Consider the following 21,661-nt stretch of genomic DNA (forward strand, 5'->3'; position numbering starts at 1 on the left):
TGCAGCACTCTTCGCTCTGTTGTGACCACTAAAACGCGCTTGTATAGGACCGTTGCAGACGTAATGCTGTTATATATACTTGTAACGTATTTATTATGCTGGCGCGGACGGCCTGCAAGTGAGTGACGTAAACGACAGTGACAGCCCTTGCCTCTAGTATATATGGAAAAAACTAGCTGTGGCTTAGTTCGGCTATGCCAGGATATACGTAGCGTGAGCTAAGGTTCAGCAATCCAATCCCGTCCAGTCCAGTCCAGTCAGTGCTCTTCGCGCATACGCTCACGGCTCTCCGGAGCCACGCGATACGCCTATCAAGCGGCTCCGGCGCAGCGTCAGACTTGGCTACTGCGCAACGGAGGCGCACAGCTGGGCACGCGCCGGCGCCAGTGCGTCTGCCGCGGCTATGACGTCACTCCTCTGGAATGCGCAGACGGGTGAATGTGCAGACCGAATTCTCTACACAGCCGTACTCCAATTGGATTGGATCTAGTCCAATCCAATTCAGCCCAATCCAATCCAATCAATTCATTTCTATTCATTTCAATTCAATGTAATTCAATTCAATTCAATCCAATCCAATGAAATGCTCCTCGCGCTTGCGCACCACGGCCCTTCGGGGTCCACGCGAAACTGCTCAACCTCGGCCAGTGTAGCTTGCGCTACAAAACTTCGTGGCAGCCACAGTCAGCCGTTTGCTATACTCGGGGGCAACTTTTTCTGGCAATGCCATCAAGGCCACGAAGCAGAACCACGCCGTTTAGCTGCGCCGCTCGAAGTAGTTCAGCAAAAATAATTGGCTCTCCGCAACTTCAGCAATTCAAAAATATATAGTTCCTATTTGTTGCATTGGAATGATAATGGCACTTAATTACTAGGCAGAATGTGTGAAACGGAGAGCCTTCTTTTTAGGTTTTCGGGTTTTTGGGTAGCGTCTCTTGCCACTAGCGTAGCGTAGATTCTCTTCCGAAAAGATGGCGCCCTAGTCGATGGTACCTTTCTTCCCTCCGGTAGCTTGCCAGGCCACTTATTTCTCCGCATTTGATTTTTAAGAAGCTTGAGAAGCAAAAACTTTCAAAGTAAACGAAGCAAGTGGTTTAGGAAGTATACGCCCAAGTGAGACTCATCTGCGTCGTTTACGCAATTCGTTGGGTTAAAAATTTCTCGGAGTTACATTAGATCGCTCACTATCTTGGGCCCCCCATATCCGTATCCTTAGAGAACGCCTGCATTCATTTGTGCCCATTTTCTGGATGCTGACAGGAAAAACATGGGGCTGCTCAGTGCCTTCGCTACTACGACTTTATAAGGCACTATTCCTTGGCCTTCTGCGGTACAGGCTCCCAGCGCTGATTGGTTTGTCTAAGACAAACTTCAGAGTGATAGAGTGTGCACAGGCTCAAGTTCTGCGCATCTGCCTGGGCCTTCCAAGGTGCACATCCACGAATGGAACTCTCTGCGAAGCAAGGTGTATGTCCGCCCAGACACTCCAAGCCCAAGAGTTCCTTCGCACCAGCCTCCGTCACGTAACCCGGTGTGCTGACCATCCTCTAGCACAGGTGTCTTCCCCGCATGTACGGAGCCTCCTACCGGCCAACTTCGAACGCCCAAGGAAGCCTGCCTTTCCGCCATGGAAAGCTGCACCATGGGATATAGGCCTCACCATACCAGGTATAGGCAAGAAATCATCTCTGCCTGAGCCAGCCTTGCGATACGACACGCTGGAGCATATCAGTTCGCGTTATCTTGGCCACATTCAGGTATATACAGACGGATCCGTGAAGTCTGACTCGTCAGCCATTGGAGTTTGGATTCCGTCGGTGGGACTAACTGTGAAAGAGAAACTCAGTCACAAGACGTCGTCCACCTTCACTGAGTTAACTGCTATTAGGGCGGCACTCCTTCACATCACCAATAGTCCCGCTCGACAATGGGTGATTTTTACCGACTCACGGCCTGCCTTGCAAGCACTGATGAAGCCATCCCACCGCTGCGGCCAACTTGTGCGTGAGCTAAACGCATTGCACACACTAGGGCTACGAGACGGGCACCGCATCTCGCTTCAATGGCTACCAGGTCATTCCGGCATCAAGGGGAACGTCATCTGTGACGCAGCAAGGAAAGAGGCGCACAATCTGCTTGTGTCTATTGGAATCCCGTATTCCAGACAAGACGGAAGTACGGCCGTGAATGCGCTTGGATGGAAACTGCAGTTATCAGCTTGGCAGGACCCTCTTAAGATACCATTGCCTCTGTACGTAATTGACCCTCAGTGCAATTTCCAGTTTCCGCGAGGTCTGCAAAAGAAAACTGAGGGTGTCCTTCACCGACTACGCCTGAACGTTGCCTTCACCGGTAGGTTTCTTTTTAAGATAGGCTGGGCGGACTCGCCATTGTGCTCTGTGTGCTCTGTGAGAGACGACTAACAGCATGTCTTGTGTTACTGCCCCAAGCATACAACTCAACGCGAAACAGCTAAAAGAACTCTAGTGCGACTGCTACGAGGACACTCTTCAGAGCTGCGTCACTTTCTTGGTCCGTGGCAAAATCACGCTGACGCGGCGCGAGGGACAAAGGCTCTCTTAACTTTTCTTTCTGACACGGGACTAACCGATGTTCTTTAAACTTGGGATCCTGATATTTTTTCTCCTAGTGCTGTAATTTTTTTTCTACGTTCCGAACTGATTTTATTTTCTTCTCCCTCTTATTCATTGTTGGTGCGCACTTCTTCCCCTGTTCTTTTTTTTTTTTTCACCTCGCTATGTTCACCCCCATCTGAAGTAGCAAGCCCCGCCGTTTGTGGGGCTAACCTCTTCAGTATTCATTAAAGTTTTCTCTCTCTATCTCTCTCGCCGGCGTAAGCGAGCGTGTGCGTAAGCGCGTGTTTGTGCTGATCTTTCGGTATACCCCGCCCGCGCTATGCAAGTACGCTTGACATGTCGATGGTGGTGCCCAGTTTTCAGCTCCAAAGGCGTTTACAAATCAGTGCATGCCCTCAAAAGGGCAGCACTGACAAAACTCACATCTGGACGGTACAGAGTTGGATGGTATTTTCCACGGTCGGTCCGAGTTCTCCAGTCAAAGTGTTTGCCTCTGTTTACAAACAACTGAATCGTGGGGAAGGAGACGTCAATATGCCTGCATGCTCGGTGATTGTGGTTCAGTGCACGCAACCACGGAGCACGTGCGAAGAAATGGACTTACGATGAGGCTATTTCGTCTTACGATGATGCTATTGACAGCACCACGAAAACCCGGAGGTTGTGCAGTAAAGCCGGGAGGCTTCCAAAGGAGTATACTGTGGCTGGCGCTGAATACGATCATCTTCGGGCGATCCCTAAAAGGGCGGAAAGACGTGCGCGGAAAACCTTAGCGATCGAAGATGTACGAGCAGCCAGACGCATGCAAAAGCTCATTCAGAGAAATTTGTAAAACCTCGACAAGCGTGAATGGATTTCATTTTGCTCCAATTAGATCCCGGGAAGCCCGTCACGAGGATATAGAGTCTAGTTCGTGATCTCCGTGCACCACGGGCTCAGGTACATTCGTCCACCTCAATTTACTTGAGTTTGAAAATAACTGACCTGGATGTACCCGACGCCTTCCATGCCAAAATGGCCGCGCAAGGGTAACGTCCTACAAGCCCCGTAGGAGCAATAGGCCCTCCATCAGCGAACACGTCCTACCTGGACACACCGTTTTTCATGGCGGAGTTCGAGACCGCTCTGGCCTCAGTTCAGAAAGCTTCTTCCACAGGGTCGGACGGCATTAGCTACGCGGTTCTGAGCCATCTAAGTGCTAATGCGAAGTGGTGGCTTCTCTCAGTGTTTAACCATTCTTGGTTGACTTTGAACCAGAGTGGTATCGCGCCCGCATCGTGCCAACCTGAAAACCTGGAGAAGGGCCCACGCACATGGACTCGTATCGGCAAATTTTCCGCCTCAGCCACATTGGTAAACTGATGGAGAAAACGGTGCTGCAGCGCTTGGATTGAGGTCTCAGTGAGACATATATCCGTCGCAGATGTCAGGCTTCCGCATGGGCCGAAGCAGCACAGATGGCGTAATTGCCCTTGCAGCACATTAAGCAGGTGAAGGCTCTACGGCAATTAACCATTGTAGTCTTCATTGACATAAACTCGGCGTCAGACTGTGTGCTCCATGGAGAGAGAGAGAGAGAGAGAGAGAGAGAGAGAGAATACATTTATTGAGCGTCTAAATTGGGAGTGGTTCCTTATTCACTGGAGCCCATATGATGTCATGGCCGCCTGCGCCCGGTCGACCATGGAGCTATCTGCACAGCACTGGGGTCTGATGGTATTGTGGGACGCATGTACGATTGGATCTGTGATTACCTCTCTGGCAGAAGCAGCTACATGCGCGTAGCAGACGGTGACACAACATCGCACAACGTAACCCGCGTTATCCCCCAGGGCGGCGTCCATAGCCCAACTCTTTTTAACCTTTCCCTGGTTGGCCTTGAGGAATGTTTGCCGCAATCGGTGAAAATCTCAATGTACACAGACTATATATGCATTTCGTGCGGAGGCCGCAACCCACGTGCAATTAGAGGAAGGCTTTATCGTGCAATTAACTTGGTTGCGAAGTTTCTCGCGATACGCGGCCTTCATATAACCCCCTCCAAGTGCGCCGCAATGGCCTTCACTAAACGGGATGTATCCAAGAACCATTTACCGGCCGTTTGCGTACCAATACCATTCGTCGATCACCACAAGTTTTTTGGTGTCATCTTTGATCGCCCTCTGACATGGCCACCACACGCTCGCAGCTTAAACGAGAAGCTCTCACCATTTGCGCGCGTTATTGGTATGCTGTCCAATAGATCTGGTGGATGCCACGTCAACTCCGTTTTAAGGCTTTATGACGCTTTCTGTGAAGGCCTCCTCTGCTACATTCTGCCAGAACTGACCCCACTCTCGAAAGGGAACTGTCGATGGCTATAGGGCCTACAGGCCAAAATACTACGAATCTGTCTTGGGGTTCCGAAGACTACATCTAGTGTGAGAACCATGACAGAAAGTAGGCGGCATGCTCTGCGGGCATTGCAGATATGTCGAACGCAACTGCGCATTGTAACAAGACAGTGTTGGCATCCACTAGCAGCAGTCAATGCGTCCAGGGCGCAGGAGGTCCTACCCTCACATTACCGGGCTCCAGCCCCTTTTCTTCACCCATTCTGGATGTTCCCTCCCATGAAAATCACAACCACTGTGCCTGGCTTCAAGCGAAAGGCACACGTACCGGCCCCATCTTTGAAATATTTTGCCTTGGATCTCATTAATAACAACTATAGAGCCCATACGCATGTGTTCACGGATTAATCAGTGACGGGTGCCTCTTCGGCTTGGCATTCCCTCGTCGCGAACAACCATTTGTGTCTCACGTAGCCACAAGACATCAACGATGAATACCGAGCTCGCTGGGCTGCGCGCTGCTTTTTGGCTCAGTGGAAAAGGCCTTGTGCTACTGAGCCCAACAAGGCGGGTTCGATTCCCGGCCACGGCGGCAGCTTTTCTGATGGATGGGAAAAGCGAGAGCGCCAGTGTTTTGGAGATTTCGGCGCGCGTTAAAGATCCGCAGGTGATCAAAATTAATCAAGAGCCTTCCACTGCAGGGCGCCACATCGCCTGAGTAGCGTCGGCGCGTTAAACCCCATAATTTATCAATCAATCAATCAATCAATCAATCAATCAATCAATCAATCAATCAATCAATCAATCAATCAATCAATCAATCAATCAATCAATCAATCAATCAATCAATCAATCAATCAATAAGATACATTATCTGCGCCTCCAAGCAACATAAAAGCGGCACAGCGTTGAACTGGAATGGCTTCATGTTCACTCCGGGGCCGCCAGAAGTGTTGTGGGTGATAATGCAGCCCATCGGCCCACAGCCTCTCTGTTCCAGCGCTGGCTATTCGTTTTACAAGAAGGGGTGCGGCAACCCTGGCATCCTCGATTGTCTGGAGGACACAGCGCTGCATTTGGGCTGACAAAAGACTTCGGTACACGCCTCTGCATTAATTTTACCCTAAATGCAGCTTTAAGGTGCCTCCTGGGCTCAGCAAGCGCAACGAAGCTGTACTGCAACGCTCACGTGTGAACGTGGTATACGCACGGCATTTCCTCCGCAAAATTCAGCAAGACTGTTCACCACTCTAATCAACGTGCCGTGTAACAGAAGATATGAAACATATCATCTGCGTCTGTCCCATGCTCTCAGTTCCAAGACACACTCTCCTTACATTTTTGTGAATGCCACACCACGCAGGCCTTGAACTGAGCGCTGTTTTGGGCCCTTGGTCGGACCAACGCCAGGCCGCACGGGCTACTAAACCTCTGTTGGAGTTCTGGTGTAGCACTGGCTTGGACTAAGTGTTGTGATGAAACTCACTGCCAAACTTTATGTATCTGCGCATCATCTCATTTTTTATTTTTTTTTGTTATTTTTTTATTTATTTTATTTCAAAAACGCTCACGTTTTTATGTCTTCAAATGGCGTAGCAAGATAAGGAAAGTGGCTCGGCTAACCTCGCTTGTGTCATTAAATTCATTCTCTCTCTCTCACCCGCACAGATTCCCGGGAGGGCTAAACGGCATCTAAACGGCAGCCTTCCATGGTACTGCCGTGTCCAGAAGAAGCTCATAATCACTCGAGGTCATACATCCACCCTGTTTTAGTTTATTTCTGTCCTCGTTGTTTGAGGACGGCGTATAAAGTGCATACTTTTGATTTAATTATTTCGTTTTCATAATGACTGTATTTGTTTTATTTTTGTATTTTTAAATATTTTTAGTTGCCTGTGTTCACGCTATTGTAACGATAATAGTGCTAACTTCACCAATAACTAATGCATTTTTGTGCTAGTGCAGGGCGGGACACATTTTGTGATGTGGGAGTATTGGGCAAAGAATGCTTGCGCAAAAACAGTGGGCTAAGGTGTTCGTTGACCACGTCCTCTTGGTTACAGTGCACATGGGTCGAAAGTTATTCAGCAACACGATGATAGGGAAAAAGAAACCTCACCTTGTGGCTCAGATTAGACATTAAATTCCTTTATATTTGCACGCACGTCTTATTCGGCTTTCAAGTTGTGTCAGTGAACCTCAATTCTAGTTCACTATACCTCAATGTACGAATTTTTGAACCTGTAAAACAGCTGGAAAAAGAATCCGTATCCAAGACGGCATGAAACGCCATCATGAAGGAATGATGAAGACCATCATGAAGACAGCGATACACTGTGTTCTTAGCTGGCCATCAGTGCAACTGGTGATTTCCATGCGAAATATTTTGGTCTTACATTCATCAAGGAGGATCTTGTAGTCGTTTCATTAACGTGGTTCCTTACATTCCCTCTAGGCGTTGTTCGTCACGCTTCTGACACCCAATCTACGACGTGTTGACTCCGGGGCCACGGAAGCAAAATCTCGTTTAAGTGCCGTTGGCGACGGCAAACGTCGCCGACGCACTTTGCTGCAAACTCTAATCCATCAAAAAACGATGTTTCATGGTCAGGAGCTCATTTGCATGGAGGTAATAATCCCGTGTTTGCATGTAGCTGCAAGCAAGCTTGTAGTAAAACTACTGCCGCCTCGCTGAAAGCTACCGCTGATTGTTCTCGCTTGCGGCCTTGAAGAAGATGAGTTTGTCGCGACTGTAAAAGTGGAGGCGCTTGGAAATATTTCAATCTTCGTCGGCGTGGTGGTTAGCTGCGTTGTCTGTGCAAGGTAGCATCTTTCAACTACCGCTACGCACTTTCTGCCGTATTTGGATTATGGATGTAAGACATTTTCTATAACTGAGTAATGAGGAAGTCTGAGCGTGTTGGTTCATGATTGCTCAATAAACAAACTAGTCAAAAAACGTCACACGAACATGGAAACTATGGTTTTTATGTTCGTGACTGCCCTCGTACCCCGCAGGCCACAAGGACAGTCACTTGTGTTACACCACTGGTGCTGCAAGCCTTGTGACGGCGATTGTGCCCTTGTTTCTCCGCCTCGTGTAGCGTTTTTTCACTAGTTTGTTTAATGAGATTTTCCATAACCTTGAGCTCGTGAATATTTGCTTTTAGACAAGACAAAATAAACTGTAAAAATCGACACAAGATATAATACGAAGCACTTTCTTTGTGCACCATTCCATACTTTACTCGGTCCGTGACTTGGCACCGTTAACACGGGAGTGTAATAACCGTAAGCACAGCAGTCTTCAAGTAAGCTGGGATAACCTGCTAAATAAACTTTTCCATATGTCACACATCAGTCACTTTACTCATTTGAGAGATCGCACTCGCAGCTATCGCACATCCCCCCTCCCACCCCAGTATAGTACCACACATCTGGACTCGCCTTGAGTGCACCCCCCGCCTCCCGCCGCATTCGGAAATGCTTTATGCTTGTGGTGCACCGCACAGGCGGAGTCATCCCACAATTTCCTTTGGTTACCAGGTTCAGCAATGAACGCCTAAATGCACTTGTGCGTATCTGCACTTCAAAGAAATTTCATATGCTATTTATTTGACTTGCATCACTCCAAGAAATCCCACTCAGAAATTAAGCTTTCAAAACACGTAAAATGCATCTTCGATGTGAGCAACTAAATGCACCGTTATGCATTGCTCCCAGCACCCTTAAATATGTTCTGGCATAAAGTAATATCTTCAGTTGTGCAGCACATGCTCAGAATATGCCATTTCCAGAATATGCCAGAATATGCTCAGAATATGCTCAGAATATGCACAGAATATGCCAGAATATGCCATGCCTCAGAATAAGCCATTTTATTTCCTGCTGTGCGATGGCGTGTAGGAGCCCGTGGCTCGGTGGGTAGCATTACAGACTGTTGAGTTTTCGTTAGAGCATCTCAAAAATATTTTAGGGAAGGAGAGACATTTTGAATTCTTATCGTGGAGCTCTGAGCACTGAACCTCAGAAAAAGCCTAGAAAGGACGATTTCCACACGATCCTCTGACAGATTGACTCGTGGGTGGCACACTTGCGCGGGATAAAGCTTGGAATTATTCAGATGGGTCAGAAGTAACTGAAGCAACTGAATTACGGGAAATACGGTTTCCAATGAACTAAGGTAAGGCTTGTTCAATGTAATACGGTTTACAATGAGAAGCGGAATGTAGCAGACGGCAGCGGCGCGAGTCCCAAGGTGACGTCAGGAGCCAGGGGGCGCCACTCAAACATCTCACCGCCAATGGTACCACCATCAATACTGTGGCACATCGACTGTCAGCTTTGGGCGTGCTGTTGGTCCACGGATACCTGGACGTACGTTGACGCTCGTAAAAATAAACTTGTTCAGGCCATCCCGTAGGGGCCCACCTTAATTGCTTCAAAATATACAACAAACAAACAATACAAGTGTTGCCTGAAAGCAGGAATCTTCACCGGAATAACTAAGTACTTGAAATCATCGTTATTATAGCTTTATTCAAAGTCTGGCTTCATTCAAAATGTTTCGTGATTCGCGCTGAAGAGAATGGATATAAAAGTTTTCTGCCTTTAACGAAGTATCGCTTATAACGGAGTCACTTTTCGGACACGAAGGCATCGTTTCAACCGAGGTTTACTGTAGATGCTTCGCATCTCCCTAGAAACACTCGGAAGAACAAATCCTCAGTTTTTAACAGCGGAGCTGTTTAAGCTTGAATTTGGTATGGTGGCGTTAGCGAAAAAAAAAACGAAAAAAAAAGCACTGCGGCGCTTGTAAAGGGTGCACCACCCCAGACAAGGTATTGTAACAGTGAAGCCGGCTTACGCTTTTGCTCGTGTTTAATCGCAAGGGGTATATCTGTATGCGCCCCCCTTACTGCGACATTTTAAAGGCAATAGTCTACCTTCGGCTACTAAAAAACAAAGCCAATTGGCGCTGCTTGCTCTAGTGATGCAACGCCGACGAAACAGCGGAGCTTGGGGTCGGCCTAGCTTCTTCCCCCCTTGGATCGGCTGTCATTGTGGGGGACCGGCCGGAACGGCTATGTTAAATCCGGCTAAATTTGGCCTCACCCCTCAACACTTAGCCCAGCCTAGCAAGAACATTGAGAAGCCTTACAAAACGTAGCAAAGCCTAGCAAAACGTAGCAAAACTTTGCTAACCCGAAAGAGCCAAGGTCGAGCCCCGGTTCCGCTGTTTCTGCAGACTTGCACCACTAGTTCAAGCAGCGCCAATTTTTTTTTAGGTCTTGCCCCAGTTATTCGGGCCACGTGCATGAATCTCTGAAAGAATTTCAGACACGGAGATATATTCCTCAACAAAAATCACGCCAAACGAAGATACAGGGCGACTAAAAAGATGACACGAGCACACGGTTATGCGACATGGCTTTACAAGCAAGAAAATGATGCCTGGCAGCCATTACCCGTTACATGGACACACATGAACGACTTTACTTTACTTCACGTTGCAGGAACAAATGCAGAAGGGGGATCGCTTTGTTTTTAAACTTCATCATCCCTGCGATTTTTTCTTGTACGGTTGTATGCAAGTTCCCCGCTGTACACTGGACTAAAGCAAATCATTTTCGCACAGCAAAACACGCCAACAAGAATAAATGGACACAGGAAAAAGAAGCGTGGCGGAGGTTCTAAGGTACCTCTATAAAATGAGTCAGCGACATGGCAATAAAAGTGTCGGCGCCAAACGACTACCCCTCCAAAAATATAAATGTAAAGTATGAAATAAACCAAATAACTTCAAGAAAAAAGCATAAACAAGAAAGCACGAGCAACGGCGCAAAATACGACACCACCATATCAGCCCAAAGCATGGTCATAAAGCTAACCCCTCCCGCCTCTGAAAACGAAATAAAGTGCCGAATAAGCTATCCAACATATGACCTGTTGTGGATTACCCAAAGACTCCGGTTTACATAGAGTGTCATCCGGTGGATGGAAGATTCCAGCCAAGTTATTTCTGGTTTCTTTTTTGCATCGCTGTCGAAATTGTTAGCTGCACGAAGCCGTATTTTAGCCACCTATGTAGCCATTATAGAAACCATGACCCCGAAGCAAGGTGTCTGTCCATGCATAATAATAGATACGCGAGAAAAAAGTTGTCGCAACAGCCCGCAATATATGGTGACAGCGGCACGCGTTTACGATGTGAATCTGGGTGTACAACAGCCTCGTCAGCGCATGCGTATTACACAACCGCCACAGATTTGGCCCATACAGGAAGGAGTCGCTTTGCCACCGGAGATGTACTACCAGGCGCGGTCAGGCGTGGCGGAAAGGCTCAGACGCTGGCTGCGGAGACCGTCGAAACCGCGCTCTCACAATTTTCCCTATGAAACGTAAAAAAAGAATAACGCGGAGACGATAAGGAACCGTCATTCATGCGCGAAATTTGCAACCCAAATGCTTGCGGTAGTGCGTGACGCACTTCGCGCGACTCGATTCCGGGAAAGGAAGCCGCGGGGATGAGGCGGCCACTTGGCTCACTACTCTGTAGCGCATGCTCACCGCACATGGGCTGCCGGGAATGTGCTTCTGATATTCCAGCATTCAGCATGGGCACACGCGCTTTGATGCGGCAATTTCACACGACCCGCAGCAAGCAGTATCTTTTTTATTTGTGGGCTGCAAGTTTTGCTAGCTAAAAAAAAGAAATCCTGAAATCCTGGCTTTGTTATATGTCCACTTTTTTTGTGCTTCAATTGCGCTTTTGAACGACGTTACCCCCAACATCACTCTCTAACTTCTTTTTGCCCGCGTCTTCGTTCAAAGAGAGAAAGCCATCTGCTCTTTGTTCCCACAGCGACTTAATGTACATGTTCGTTGGCCACCTTTTATTGTTTTTTGTCGCATTTTCATTGATGCGGGAAGGACAGCCCCCAAGCCTTTGGTGCGCTGAAATCATTTCAGAAACCATTATCTGAACCACTCGAAAGCCTTTCGATGTGAACTGGTGTCTGATCTAACGAGCCTTGCACTGCTGATTTCCCTCAACGTCAGTCTCGTTGCCGAGGTTCCGACCAGGGGACTGGTCTTCACCAGGGCCGGATGAAGACGAGTCCCTGGGTCCGAACTTCGGAACAAGACTAAGGATACTACTGGCCCTCTTTTTAAAAGGAACCTGTAACTTTTATTTTTCAACTTTTCTCGAAATCCTAAATGCTTGCACGACGTATTCAAACAACATATCCAGTGCTTAAACTATGGGGTCTTAAAATGCCTCAGGCAAATATTACTCTTCTATGCATATCAGATAATTTAGAAATTTGTTTAAAAGGGTTTTCTCCCTTTCTTTATTCTGGCATTGTTCGGCCGCTCGAATGACGTCATTAAAGCGGTGTAGCTGCTAATGGCCGGCTTCCTTTCACTTGCAGCAATGAATGCATTTGATAGCCACTTTAAAAAGAAATCACGAAACCAAAGGAAAAGTCGAAGGCGTATCTGCTGGAATGAGCAAATCACGCAGTGCTCCTCAGTGCTGGCGATAACTATAGCTTTCACGCTGCTTCCAGACCTGAAGGAAAGAGTGAAAGCGTTTATCGGAAGTGTTGCAGAGTCCGTTTAATCAGGGTGAAGGTGATAAGCAGCCCTTTCGCTTCCGTTGAGTTCCCACTGCCGCGCGCATTCAGCAGGTGTGGCGGAGGAAATCGTGGTGTCCACAGGAACCCCCGGTATCCTGGTACAGAAGTTTAGTAGCTTCATTTGGGGAAAAGTGCTGACTAGGGCCAACAGAGTGCTCCTCTGGGCGAGCGGGAACGTTATGAGGGTGCAGGGAGGGTGGGGAGCAGATTACGCTCTGCGCTATGAAGTGGACGGAGTGGGAGTCGTCCGAGATTTTTTGCATGGGAGTTTTGCATAAAACGGACTGTCATCTGAGAATAGCAGCCAGCCGGCGACGGAGCAAAGCGAAGCACGGTGGTCGACTAGCGAGCTCATCGTTTGCTATACGCTGTTCTCGTGCCATGTACGAAGCCGTCATGTCTGTTTTTACTGTAACTGCATAAAAGCTGTAATCTATCGTCAGCGATTCTCATGTGGGCGTCGGCGTCGTCGTGGAGTGGGCCATGGACCTTTACTTCCTGCCTTTTCGTTCACTACTCCCTGCTGTATATTCTTCCCCCTTTTGCTCGCTCTTCACTGGATTGTACCGCTATTTTTAGCTGCTTAACTTGCGCTTTTAGCCATTTTCTTCTTTTTTCAGTTTCTTATTATGTCCGGGTTGGTTGGCTACTATTTCTTGCTTTACGTTTTCTTTTTCTGTCGTTACTTATTGCATTATTTTTTTCTCTTCTTTGTGTTAACATTTTTCTACGTCCAATGTAAATTGTATTATACTTACTTCTTTTTTGGGGGGGCCTCTCTCCTTTCTTCCTTTCTTTCTTTCTTTCTTTCCTTCTTTCTTTCTTTCTTTCTTTCTTTCTTTTTTTCTTTCTTTCTCGCTTTGTTTCACTTCCTGCCTTTTGCTGCGATTGTCAAAGATAGAATAACTTCGAGCCACGCCAAACTGACCCGTATACAAACCAGCAAGCTTTCAAACCTTTGAACCGGGATCCTTCCATACTCGTCACCGTTTGCTCAAACACATAAAGCCAAGACGAGGCGACTCTACAGCCAACGCTTGTCGCGCTTATGCAAACAAAACGCGCTTCACCGCGATACCTCCTGTCTCGACGGCAGCACGGAAGCATCGCCCGACAGACTGCTTCCGTTGAAGCGAGGACCAGTAGGGGCGGCGTAAGCAATGCGTGGGGGACAAAGACAAATTGCGGTTAGCAGTCGATAAACCCCTGGAGCGCTAAAGCGGCACGGGATGGGACAACCTGTTGGGCCACGCGCTGCCCAGACAACACAAGCGACCGCGGAACGTCTTTTTCTCGCTGTGTGGTTTGCAGACCGCATGGGGGCGGTTGAAGGCACGAAAAGGGCAGCTACACGGGACGCTACACGGCACTGGGCGGGAGACGCCGGACGGCGACTGCGAGTCTCCGACCCAGATTTTATGTGCTTGTTTATATTCAGCCTCTTGGCCTTCTCTCTCTTTTGCGCGCTTGTTTTTGAGATTCCCACGCTCAGGCTGTCCGCATCCGCTCTCGTCGGCGAGATGACCACGCCTGGTGAGTGATGGTGCCACACTCGTCTCGTGTCAGACAAGAGCAATCCTTTGTCTCGCGATGTGTTTGTTTGCTGGGTTGGGGCTGCGGAAGCTGTTTTGTCACCGTCCGGTCTCTGGTCGTGGCCGTATACGATGCTCCAGCTGCGTGATAATGCCACATTATGAATGCACACGCTTTCATGCAGGGCCCGTGGTACTCATGCTGGCAGAGTGAGCTTGCATTAATGCAAGCGTGGGAGCTTCAAATGACGAGCTCCGAAGAACTATTCCTGCCATACGTGGTTGATGTTCTAAACGTAAATATATTACGTGAACACTTGGTAGAAAAAAAAAAACAACGTTCATTACAAACTCCCTCGAGGACGTTCGTTGCTTGCTGCGATTGTCAGAAGCACTGCCGGTTACACGAAAAATGCGAACGAAGGAACGGAAAGTGATCTTGCAGCCTCTGCCTACATACAATCACGCTCATTGTAGACTTTTACTTGAACGCATCATACTCGTTGCACCTTATTTCAATGGCTGACAAGTTCAAACATTGTCAAACGAATGTTTCTTGCACCCTGGTAATAAACAAAATCAGTATACATGCCATTTAAAGGGGCACTGACAGAAGAATAAATGCATTTCTTTAGGCTGACAGACTATTACTCTGAGAAGAACGAGCCTATCACTCTTGCAAGGAAGTTTTTCGATGTAACCCCGAGAACACAGGAAACATAAATAAAATGTAAACACAGAGGATTCTTCCAGGCCATTTTCCGCGTGAACACTCGAACTGGAACGCCCTGAAACCCACCGGAACGAAGCCGGAACGTTACAGTCGGGTAATTTGAGAAACTCCTCTTTGAGAGCTTGTACAACTGTGTTTTCAGGAATTGCCGACGGTTCGGGCACTTCGGTAGTGCGAGTCAAGGCCAGATGGTTCACACGAGTATAATGCGATAATGATACTTTCGGTTTTCTTACCAGGATTATTACTCAGAGCGTTTGAAGATTTTGTTATATGTAAGGTAAGTTCTGCATCATATGCAATGTTTAACCGTGAATAGTGCAGCAGAGCTCCCACGTCAGGTTGCCTTTCGGCCGAAGGCTAATTTCCGTGCAATACAAGGCCCATAAGGAAAGTAATTAAGACTGCGTTATCCCTCCCATTTATTCATATTTATTGTGCACGAACACGTAGAGGAAGCAAGGAAGCTATGTTTCAGAAATCATCCGAATAAAAAAGGAGTCAGTACTATTCCATTATATGGAAGTTATTGACCAGCGGATCTGTGCAGTACGTGACGTCACCAGTCAAAGGGGAATTTCCAGTTTTATGCCTAGTTTTCTGTTTCAATAGGAGGTTTACACTTAGCTATAGCGCCTTCTACCGACGACACACCGGTTGTAAAAGAAGACAGTACGCCGCAGTGGTCAAGCGCGCCCCGACGAAGAATGGTTGGTTAATGGAAAAGGTGCGCCGGAGCTAGCGTATTTGCACGATTTTGAACGCGAACCCTTTTTCGCTAAAAGTAGCCTTAAAATTGGCATACCCGTTGTAACTGGGCCTAAAACAAAAATCGCCGTTTAATGTTCCTTGGTTTACTTTGAATGCCCGCAGACGCTAGATGAGCTAGTTTATAAAGCAAAAGATATTTTTCTGCTACAGTAGCGTGTGCTAACTAAAATGTCGTCTGCAAGGCGCGGTGTCATGTCTTTTACATCCGCGCGGTACAGGCGGTGTCCAGTTATGGCTGAAAATTTTCTTAAGTAGCTAGCTGCGCGCGTTACAATAGGAGGCGCGTTAGATACGTGCAAACACGGTATCGCTTGCTGTATCCACGCCATGATGTTTTCTCGTGAATGTGCTAGGATATTCTATTCTGATTCAGCGTCTAAAGGTCCAATGATACGAAAGACCCAGCGAGGCGAAAGGTCCAACAGTGGATCTTTCGTTTCAGTGGACATTCAGGCTCGATTGGACCTAATGTCTCCGTTGATCTTTCATCTCGTTGGAGATAGGCCACAAGCGTTCTATTTCCGGGATACTTGCCTATAATAGCTTCGCTATAAAAGCTTGCAGTAATAATCGTAACATGCATATTTGCACTGTAAGAAATGGGCGTAAGGTGCGCTTCACCACAATGTCAGACGCAACCAAGAACCGCGAACAAACACATCAATTGGGCGAATGACGAGGCCCAGCTTGCCATTAGAGCAAAAAATGGAAGCTGCGCGGGGGCGACTGCGCAAGGCGTGCATGTGCACCGCTCTCTTAGCGCAGATTCTATTTTTTAAGCGAAAGCTTTCTTAGTGGGGCCGATAGCGTCCTGTCAAAAAACTAATGCATTTCCCCATAGACGGGTCGGTCGACCGAAAAGCTCTTATAAGATATCTGGACAAACAGCGCGTGCGTATAACTGGGCTTCCACTGCGTCAAAATGGTTACTGGAAAACCACGAAAAAGGAACGTTTCTAGTCAGTAGAATACAGGCAGCGATCATGAACAGGCAGTACAATGGTATACCTTTATCGCATTACCCACGTATCGGTATACATTTAGATCGTTCTTAGATGCGTTTACTTAGTGCCCTGAAAATCTTCCCATGGGTTCGTTGTTCGTTTGCGATTTCGGTCTTTGAAGGTTTGACGATCGCTTGGTCGCACTTTAAGCGAAGGTTGGACGCCCTTTTAGCGAATGCGTTAACGCACTTTTGGCAGTTCTGATGAGAGAAAGCTTTCGGGCTTGTCTCAACGTTCCTTGGGAAGCGATGGAAAAGCTTGCTTTTGCTCTAATCGTACGCTGGGCCTCTTCATTCGCCAAATTCGTACATTTGTTCACGCTGATTGGTGTTACGAATCGGCCAGCGCCGCAGTACTTCCCCGTATCACTCCTAGGCTGTGCGGCGAAGCCACTCGTGCGCCTCTCTGCCGTCAGGCGCCACCATGTCAGTGACAAGTTGCGACAAGCCGCGTCAGACGCTTTGCTTTTGGGTATAATTAGACCCCCGCAAGCGTTGTAAACCATTCCTGTTTGAGCAGCGAATCGATGTTGTCGCTCTGCTCGAGTCCTGTATTGTAACCTCGCCCGTCGGGACATTGTTCTTTGGCTTCGGCTCACCTCTCGCTATGAAGTAAACAGTTACGTTAGCCTACGGCTTCTGGACTTCTTCACGGCTGCAACAGCGGCTGGCCGCTCGCATCATACACGCTACCACTCGTATGTCGGAGGCCACGGAGCTTGGATCGGGTGCCCCCACTCGGTCGCAGCATTGGTTGTTTCGGGACGTTGTGGTGAAGCCCCACCTTACGGCGATTTGTTAGAGCGTCGAGAAGCTTTTGAAAGCGGCAAGCACTGCCACTGGGCTAAGGCGCCTTGTGAAAGGGACTCTGCAACACTCCCGATAAACACTCTCGCTCCTTCTTTCGCGTCTGGAAGCATTGTGAGCGACAGAACGTGATTTGCTGGTCGCAGTCAGTCCGGTTTCTGTTTCTGTTTTGCTTCTGTTGTGATTTTTTTGAGTGTTCATCAAGTGTGTTCATTGCTGCTGCAGAAAGGAAGGTGGACAATGGCCGCAACCTTGCTTTAATGACGTAATTCTACGGCTCTGAGAACGCCAAGATTGCGAAACCCTCCGAGCCATTTTTTAAGTTATCTGATGGGCCAGGAGAAGTAATTTCGGGCTGAGGTATATCGGGACCCCCTATTGATTGTTTGCGGGGTTTAAAGCGCCGACGCTACACAGGCGATAAGGCGCGCCGTAGTGGAGGGCTCGGATTAATTTTGACCACATGGGGATCTTTAACGTGCGCCGAAATATCGAGCACACGGGCGTTTTTGCTTTTCGCCTCCATCAGAAAAGCGGCCGCCGCGGCCGAGAATCGAACCCGCATCCTTGAGATCGGCAGCCCAACGCCATAGCCACTGAGCCATAGCCACCCCCTATGTTTATCTGATGGACAAAGAGAAGTAATTTGGCGCAAAGGTATATTGTGACCCCTTATTCCAGGCACTGGATGTGTTTGTTGACTATGTTCGGAAAGCATTTAGGCTTTATAAAAATAAGCTCGAAAAAGAAAGTGTTACAGGGTCACTTGAATGCGTCCAGGGATCACCTAAACATGCCAGCCAGGGTAAACCTGTGTGAAACACCCGCGCCGAAGCGCCATAACGGGCCTCGGCGCATCGGTCGAGATACAATAGCTAGCCTGTAGGTTCCCACGCGCTAAATAAAAGGGATCATAAACACCCTTCGGAAAATTACCGAAAGACTTCATAACAATGTTCTGATATTCAGGAAATCATTTTCGCTTTCAGCAATAAACGCCAAGTTTTAATTCGACTGTACACAAGCCCTGAACCAGGCTGTTCATGAAGCTCCCAGAAGTTCTAATATGCGACCATTCGCGCGTCGTTGTAGTAATTCATGGAGATCACGTTGCTTTAAAAGCCAGCCTCTCCAACCCACATATGTGCCGGTTTAATGAACCCAAACAGCCCGTTCTACTTCATTTACTTGACAAAACCCGTGAGTTAGGTAGCATATTCAAGCGGTTGCACCGAGGCAGCTGTTGCTGTGACATCGTGTCACGAATAATTGATGCCGGTTTCTTTTTGTTTTTATGAGCAGGCGCGCATAGGCTAACCGGCGCACGCCGTGACGCCTCAACTGCTCAGCTCCTATTCATACGCAGATTCCGGCAACAAGCCGTGGCCAGCGAAGCATGAACGAGTTGAGCGAACAACACCTGCGGGCTTCAGGCGCTACTCTAGGCACGCTCGGGAACGCCCCTAGATGGAAAGGCCTCGTTGGTGAACACGGAAGGCCGCTTCTTTTTACAGAAGGATCCGAACTGTGCCGCCTGCAGGCTCGTCGAGCTGGCACAGTCTCAAGACTTTTCAAAAGCCGCCATAGATATATTTTCTCGCATCGTCGCTGGCATCATTGCTGGAATGTAAACGTGATAGTGAACGAAACTTTCGTAGTGCTCGTAGGTTCGTACCAAAGCAACCGAGTGATTCGGTTCACAGGCGGCCACCACTTGCGGACGGCTTACACAGGCGTGGGGGTGTGCGGGTGCGCACGTGGCTTACGCACGTCGGAAACGGGGCTGACACCTCCACACTCTCGTGCGTGCAACGGTCCGTTGGATGCCTCCGCGGGTAGTTTTTGAAAGAGTTCGCGATATTGTAACGCGGAACCACCTTCGTTTACTGATTGTGGCTTGAGAAACCTGGCTGGATGGATGATTGGCTTTACAGAACTCATTTTACAATGCGCTCTCATGCATTATTACGGGAACCGTTAGGGGAAGCGCTAACACGCGCCTGCGCTCAAACACACACGACCAGACACTCACGGGTACACACTAACAGGTACGCGTTCACAAAGGTACACTCCACAGGCACACACACACTGAAACATGCACACAGGTGTGCACACACATCCGCACACTGGGAGCGCTCGTAATAACCTGGAAGTTCTTGAAATTTTCCAGCATTGTTTAACCTCCTTGGGGATTTTTTAGATTTGGAATTAAGACTGTGCAGCTGCCGAAAGACATCAGCAGGCGTCTGTACCGAGTTCTTGAAAGATGGAGTGAAAGGCCTTCGAGACGTACACGCGTCACGTTACGAAGTGCAGTCGCCTCATGTTTCAATATTTAAGACACGCCGCGTAATGGCGTAGCAGCTAAGCCAAAAAGTGTAGCGGGCTGTTGATAGATTTCTTCATCACAAGCCGTTATAGTTCGGCCACTTACGTCGGTATTATACACGTTACTGAGAGGAATTTAATTGCAATCCACATATTATGTTGTGGTCAATTTCCTGCAAAGAAAAGTGGACCTGACTTTTCCATTGCTACTTATAGCTGTAGGTGTATAGAAAGATCCAACTACCTCTTGGTAACTCACTTAACTCATTTAGGCCCTTAAAAAACAACATTTTCACCAAAAAGGCTGAGAAACAATAAACCACTTTTAAAAAATTCGCTCCAATCCAGGCTGTGAAGGTGGTTAGAAAGCAAAGCTTTAAATAACACCCACAACAATTGCCCATGCGATGTCACTTGAACTCACACATGTGGCTCTACAAAGAGTGAAACCAGAGATTCTGCCAGCGGTTACCTGGAATTCGCGGGGGCTGCATCCCGAACGCAGCCGCGTCGGCCACGGCAGGGCTACAGCGGTGGACGCCGCCGCCGTAGCCCGGCCGTGTGTCGGCAGAAAGAAAACGGAGAGGAGCGTCTTTCGAAGGATGAGACAGCGGAACCTAGCCATCCTGATGCGCTAGATCGGGCTACACTACCGCGCGACACAAGCGTAGAACAATTCGGAATGTGAGCTTAGTAATTCACGTTTATACCAATTTAAAATAGTTTAGTAAGTTTGAGGATTCCGAGAAAGCTGAGGAAACTTTTATAATTGCTATTTATCAGGACCAGTTGCTCCCTCACCTTTTCTAATACCTCCTAAAACCCAACCGAATTGGTATTCATCAATTTAGAAAACGTAGTCAAATTTGTGGCAAGCCGGGCGCAAAAGGCACCGTTTTTCTAGATGGCAGATGTCTGTATGCGGTCTCTACATTTTGTTTTTCCGCCCTTCAAGACAATCCATATCGTGCCTTTGCCGAACGACCATTTAATTCCGTCGGGTCCGCTTTACCCAGGAGGTGCTGTCGAACAAGTTAATCAAGCCCGGCGAAAGAAGCGCGCAATATACGCGAAGCTGCGCCAAAACAGGTCTAAAACAATCGTCTCTGAAGAAGACGACAAAGCCGTACCACGGACGCGCCCGCCGGCGAGCAGGCACCTCAGCGCGGGGAACGCTCGGTAAATTCGCCGCGCCGTCCCCGTTGTGTTCCGTGTGTAAAACGCCCCACCCCCCTCCCCCTCCTACCCGTCACGGTCGCCTCCGCCGCGTTGGGAGTTTATTGTCCCGCACGCCGCGAAAAAACCGTTGCCTGGTACAGGTAGAAAGAGGTGAAATTCTCAAACTTACTAAATAACTTGTTTTAATCGGCATACATGGGAACCATAAGAGCTGCGTCGTGGCTCGAATGAAGATCGAATTGGAGAAACTAGGTTTTGAGAATTTAAAGCGTTTAATAATTAAGAAAACTCAGGTTACAGTGGATCAGGACAGGGGAGCACGGAGAGAAAACGTCTGACGCGGTGCACAGGCGTGGGGCGACTCCCTTGGGCGAACAGCACACAGACGTGAGAGAGTGAAAACCGAACATAAACACTCGCGTTGCGTATGGCGTCGCCTCATGTTCTCGGACATAAACACACCGAAGTCAGGGGCGCGTTCGTTCCCTTGAGAATCTCGGGTCCTCGCGGCGCGGCCGGGGCAGTAAATTGCGTTTTTTGGCTTCGGTGGTGTCGAGTGGCTAAGCGCCCCGTGACCGACCGTTTTCGTTTCTCGGCGGGGAGATTTCTGCGAATCGTCGGAGCTAGCTGACAACCACTAAGCTCACATCTCGAATTGTTTCGGTGTCTGCACTTGTGTCGCGTGGTGGTGTAGCCCCGAGATGGCACATCTGGACGGCTAGGTTCCGCTTTCTC

The sequence above is a fragment of the Haemaphysalis longicornis genome, unplaced genomic scaffold (assembly GCF_048455015.1).
Source record: "Haemaphysalis longicornis isolate Haplotype H1 unplaced genomic scaffold, Haemaphysalis longicornis Haplotype H1 scaffold_8, whole genome shotgun sequence".
In the NCBI taxonomy this organism is placed as follows: domain Eukaryota; kingdom Metazoa; phylum Arthropoda; class Arachnida; order Ixodida; family Ixodidae; genus Haemaphysalis; species Haemaphysalis longicornis.